Source organism: Triticum dicoccoides, chromosome 5B, assembly GCF_002162155.2.
Source record: "Triticum dicoccoides isolate Atlit2015 ecotype Zavitan chromosome 5B, WEW_v2.0, whole genome shotgun sequence".
Lineage (NCBI taxonomy): Eukaryota > Viridiplantae > Streptophyta > Magnoliopsida > Poales > Poaceae > Triticum > Triticum dicoccoides.
Window position 1 is genome coordinate 70,310,638 of NC_041389.1, and position 6,243 is coordinate 70,316,880.

A 6,243-nucleotide genomic window follows, 5' to 3' on the forward strand; every position below is an offset into this window, starting at 1 on the left:
TAAAAGTTACCTAAACTCAACATCACCGGATGAGGATTTGTGGCACCGAGGTGCTCCACCCACTGAAATCGCAGCCTCACGTTACTATAGCTGGATCAGAGCATTAAATAACGAAACGATTTCCAAACCATAGATACGTCTGGGATAGATCAGCTCAATACCATCCCAAGTGGGTCCACCTTTAAATGATTCGTGTACGTTCGAACAGGAACCTGCAGTTAAGTGCAGCTGTAAAGGCAGCGGTACCTGCAGTTAAGTGCAGCTGTAAAGGCAGCGGTACCTGCAGTTAAGTATGCCTGTGGGGGGATTGGAAGCAAGCCCTGTTATGAAGCGTGTTGTTTTTTCAGCAATAGGTATCAGTGAGTGACATAGGAATTCGGCCAGTAAAATTCTGAAACAAAAATGTCTATTTACTCGATCAACACTGCCTATTAATCATCACATAGCAAAACGGCGAGAGATTTTCAGAGAACAATTTTGTTACTGAATTGTTGGTCACACTGCGAATTGAGACTGTGTGTCTCTTAAAATTCAGAAAATCAGTACTGGTTCTGGGCATTTCTCTAGGCATTGCTGACAGTGTCACAAAGAGAGTGTCAAATTGCTAAATTATAGATGCCTGGTACTTTGGTATCGCAACACCAAGATAGCTGATTACATTGCCAAATTACTAATACTGACTATTGGATCTAACACGCATACAAGATGGTAAACACATGCCAGTGCAGGTTGGATACATAGGGTCCCCCTCTCATGCTACTGGATAAGATCTAAACATGATCTTGCACTATGATTACTTAACTAATAATTAAAACATAGCTTCAGCATAACTCGACCGGGCCAGCAGTAGTTCTTCAGGCAGAGATGGAGAACCGCTGCTAGATTGAGGACGCCGATGAGGAGGGTCGACATGAGAGGGGCACGGCTGTTTCTAGCCTCACTCCGTGCGGGGATGAACAACCTGGGCCACCACGCACGAAGGACCTCGAGGTTGACGGGCTCCCACTTTCAGAAACCATATTTTTCAGAAGAGGATTTGTGATCTATGGGGACATATACATCCTATTTGAGATTTTTTTAGTAATTCAATAAAAAGTAAAAAATTTCTGAAAATATTTTTGAAATAGACTTGACCTTCTGCTGTACCCGTGAGAAAAAAATCCACAATTAGAAAATATCCCTTTGACTTCTTTTCAAAAAAGACAAATTTTTGGTTAAAATAGTGTGAATAGTGACCTATAATAGCAAATAAATTGTCTTTTTTGCTGTGAGGTCAACTTTTGTTTTTTTCTTTTCGTGAAAATTTATATACTAGTGCAAAGGTAAGTCAAGTGTTTTGTCAAAATAGTTCTTACCTATTTTGACTTTTTATAAAAATATTTTAAAAAAAATCCCCATATAGGATGCATATACAACCAGGAATCATTGGGTATTTCCCCATATTTTCCGGTCTATTTTAAGGATTGAACATGAACAAACAGCTTTGTCACAGAACAGAGTTGGATCCGAATCTGAATAGGTGGATTACATCATATTAGTAAAAGGGGGAAAGAGATTAACTAACCGAGTGGTGCTTGCACTTGTAGAAGTGCTTCCCGGGGTTCTTGGGTGTCTAGAAGACCCACCACTGCACTTCTCCGTTGTTGCACCAAGGACAGCGGATCGAACATATAAATCACACTACCCTACCCGCATAACTGGAGCCATCGCGCGTGCACATCGTTTTTGACCGCACGATCCAGTTAGAGCATGGTTAATAATACATCCAACTGTTCGCTATCATATCATCTATAGTCAACACATATAGTCACTCATACAATAAGGTTAGCTATAAGGTTGGCTATAAGATTAATACTTTTTCTCATCTTCTCTTTATCTTTTTCCTCACATTTATTGCATTTGCCTTGGATCATGCATATAGTTAGGCTCTTGCATGAGAGCCCATTCCCCTTACTTTTTCATGTCTCTCTTCTCCATATAGGCAAAATTGCCATGTAAGCAGGCTATAAGCCCACTATTGTACTTGCTCTTACTCGGGCTGCAACAGTGTAATTTTTAGCTACTGGCGTATGGTCAATCGTCAGTTTTTCTTACCTTCATGGCTGCTTCAAAAGTTGATGGCAGGTGGACCTCTTTACCTGTTTCGTCGAAAGAACGAGGTGGGTTTCGCCTGGTTTCGGTGCGATTGAATTAGTGACGAAGACAAATTGGGATGGAAATATCTTCCTGGTCGCTAATTCAATCGCAATACCGCACACCGGCCACCCGGGCATTGGCACACACCACCGGCTTCCTTGCGTGCCTGTGTTATTATGCTGGCAGAGGTTATATCGTGTGTCTACCTCACATTATGTAAGACGCCTATGATACAAGCGTCCTGTTAGGACATAACTCCTAGCTTATCTAGTCACAGTCTAACTACAAGTCTAACTGTAACCTACCTTGTACTGTATATTTGAAACAATTCCAGCAAACTCCGCCTTGGCGAATATTCTCCATCACCCTGGATTCGTCCATGCATCAAATTTCCATGTACATTGGACTTGACTTTATTCCCTGAGTACCGTTGCTACTCCAAAGACTCCACGTGACTCCACCTGCAACTTGTAGTCCTTCCTTTTCTTGATCATAGTCAATAGTCGAGCAAAACTAAGTTCCTCTTTACTCTAGCCGGCGTCCCAGTGGCCTCCGGCCCGCGGCGCCCCTCTCATGTTTCCCGTCTCCGCCTCCGGCTGGTGTTGGCAAGGTTGGGCGCGACTTGGTGGTTGGTGGTGGCAACAACGACATTGAACTCGACCACTGTGAGATGCTCAAACCGTATGTGTGGGTCGCCCTGCTCCGTCGTCTACTTTTCCCCTTTTGGTGGCCCCTCCCTACATGAGCTCCTTCCTCCAATCTCTTGTGTTGCTTCTCTTCCTGCCCCTCCCCCTTCTTCTCATGCTATGTATTTCCAATTTGTTTGTGCCTTAATCCAAAAGTATTAATTTCTTGATGCTTCATACATGTGTCAATTCCTTATTTATAAGTCCCAGTTTATGCAATTTCTAGAAGGAAGACCATGACGGGGAGGAGGGACTGCCTTTTCCTCAAAGAGGAGGTCGAGCGTCCGAGGTGACGAACCCTAACTGAACTTCTTACTAAAGCTTGATTTGTCTGTGTTACTCCTTAATCTCTGCGTGAAATTCAGAGTTCTAATCACCATCTTGGTGCTTGCTGGTTTCAGGTTTTGTGAGGGAATGAAGCAAAACAACATGAAGGAAATAGAGCGGGTTGTGTGTCATCGTGCACACAGTCTGCCTTCCATTGGTGTGTGAGTACTTGCACTTGGATTGCCCAATTGTATGTGCACTGTAGGTGACTATGCATTGGAACATCGAATTGTGTTACATTGTGCTTTGGATGTGTTGCTTATGTGGATTTAGTTGCAGCTTGCAGCAGATGGTTGCCTTGACTGGGACGCGCTTGCACATGCCGTCAGACCGGAGACCGGGTGCACGCTCATACAGAGGTCCTATGGTTACTCGTGGCGCAAGAGCCTGAGCATAGATGATATCTGTAGAGCCATCGATTTGATCAAGGCAAGATTAATGTATACTATGTATCTGTGGTCAGGAGGCAGAGTATTCCACATCTACTTAACTCATGTATGTAGTATGTGCTGACATTGTTAGTAATTTGGGTCTCACTTCAGATGCAAAATAAAAACTGCAAGGTCATGGTTGACAACTGCTACGGTGAATTTGTTGAGACATCAGAGCCTCCAATGGTGGTATGTTCACGATGGTCATCATCATATGAATAACAGAGCACATCAGTCCTACCTAATTCTAATTGGGCATTTGCATAACAGGGATCAGATCTTATTGCCGGTAGCTTGATAAAGAACCCCGGTGGTACCATCATGCCTTGTGGTGGCCACGTTGCTGGGAAGAAAGATTTGGTTGCCGCAGCTGCAGCTCGCCTATCCGCACCGGGCCTTACAGAGATTGTTGAGTTTTGGCTTGTGTAAAGTTCCCGGTACTAAGTGTATCCTGGAGTTTAACGAGTGGAAACAGGTTGAGCCTAGGGGAAAGCCGCTTACACAGGTCTGGTTGCGGTTTTTGGGGGCTCCGTCTAAGCCTCTGCAGGATGCTCGCGTGGTGGCCAGTTTGGGCATCATGGTTGGAAAGACAGAAAAAGTGGACATGGCTTTCACACGTGCCAATGGGATAGCCCGGATTCTAGTAAGCGTTCTCGATATTGAGTTTGTGCATGATAAGGTCAACTGGACTTATAAGGGAGAGGTGTTCCCGTTAGATATTGAGTTTGAGGACACCGACTTATTTGATGATGCAGTTAATGGTAATGATGTTGACATGCACGACCGGGATGGTAATGCGGTGTAACGCCCCGAGACCGACGCTCCAGAAGACTTCCAGCTACTCCGAGTTTCGTCGTGTGTTTTATTTGCTTGTTGCATTGCATCATGTCATCTCGTTGCATCGCATCATGCCATCATATCATTAATTTTTAAAAACTCAACTAAATAAATTGTATGGATTTTTGGTCCATTTAAACCGAGGGAACTCACATGGTGACTTCTCTTTATAACATACCCTCCCGATATTTAGGGAGCTATATTATAAAATATTCCATTGTTTCGGAAATCACCATAACACACTTGCAAATAATTCTCCATGCCTTTGTTATCTCACTTCTTGGTCTCCAACCTTGCCCATAAATTATTTCATCATTTTCCGGAACTCCACCAAAAATCCCAACATTTTTGGACCTTCCCTTTACCTAGTCCTAGTTCAAACCTATTGAATTAAATTCAAATGATTTTGAATTTAATCTTGCAATCTTGCTCACTTCTATTTTCTTGGGACTAGCGCATTTTTGTGAGTCCAAGAATATTATTTGCATGTGCTAATTCTTTGCCTATCCTTCTCTTTCTTTTCTTTCTCTTTTTCTGTTTTGTTTTAAATGGGAAAATGAGAGAGAGAAGAGAGAGTGCAACCTGCAGCCAGGCCATCTAGGCCCATCCGCAGCCCAGCTTCTCCATAGCCCAGCCGGCCGGCCTCTAAGGCCCAGCCCACCTAACCCCCTCTCTAACCCTAGCCCGACCGCTCCCAGCGCAGCTCTGCTCGATCCCTTTCTCCTCCCATCGTTCCTCCTCCAGCGCCGTCGCACGCACTCCCGCATCTCTCCCTCCTCGCGCTGCACCCCCCCTCCCCGATCCTCCCGCATCTCCTCCCTCCTCTCGCTCGCCCCGCTCCTCCCGATCCATCTGCACCGAGCCCCGCGGCCGCTTCGTCCATGTCGCCCCGCGCCTCCGTCCCGCGAGACCGCCCGCTCCTTCCATGGCCACGCCTCGCCGTCCGAGCTGCTGCTCCCGTCGGCCTGCCACCGCGCCTCCTCGCTGAGGCCACCTGGTTCATCCTCCACGCCATGGCCAACCCGACCCCAAGCTCCTGCTGCAGCCGCTTCTTCCCAGCTCCGCCCCTACTTCTCTTGCTTCGTCCTCGACCGGACAGCATCGACCGAGCCGCTCCTTCCGCCGCCATGGCCTTGCGCCTCTCCGTCGACCACCAGGGTCCTCCCCTGCCGCCGCCTTGGTCCCTACCGGAGCCTCGCCGACGCCCCGTCCTCGCCTCTCCACACGCTCGCCAGGTCCCCGTGCCGAGCCGGCCCTGCAGCCCCGTCCCCGGCCTCCGATGACTCGCCGCGCCCGCCAAGTTCCTGCGTGAGCCTCCTCTGCTCTCTCGCGTGGGCCGCAGCGGCTGCAAGGCCGGTCGTAGCCATCCAGCCTCGCCTCTGCTCCGAAACCAGGATCGCCAAGGTCATCTTCGAGAATTTTCGCCAAGTACCACGACGTCCGTGAACCACTACCGTCGCCCCGAAGATGTTGGATTCGTCAAGTACCTCTCCGAAAAACGAACGTGTACCACTACTTCCACGACGCCCGTGAACGTCTACCTCCACGACGACCCGTGAACGTCTACGAGATGTACCACTACCGTTGACCCGTGAACGACTACTTCCTCTACGAAACGCGTTCCGCCCCGAATGCACGCTTCGAAGGTATAACCGCCGAGAACGCCGTCCGTGGACCGAATGCTTTGTTGTATGAGATGCATCGTTTGCTCCGTGATCAAATCGTCCTTGCGATGCTCGCTCTTTTGCCGTGCCACCGTTCCATGGGAACCCGGAAGTCGGGATCACCCCACCATCTTGCATGACTCGCTCACGTCACGCCTCCTT

At 47.6% G+C, this 6,243-nt stretch overlaps 1 long non-coding RNA gene across 2 annotated transcripts; it reads left to right on the forward strand.

The window, feature by feature from the left end:
• Positions 1-2,681: 2,681 nt before the first annotated feature.
• On the forward strand, positions 2,682-3,602 carry LOC119305191. 2 transcript variants are annotated; one of them, XR_005148578.1, is made up of 4 exons: positions 2,682-2,817; positions 3,049-3,111; positions 3,224-3,350; positions 3,429-3,602. It is a non-coding gene; the product is annotated as an uncharacterized LOC119305191 (long non-coding RNA). The 2 variants fall into 2 exon arrangements; XR_005148579.1 differs by having other exon boundaries at positions 3,224-3,339.
• Positions 3,603-6,243: the final 2,641 nt, after the last annotated feature.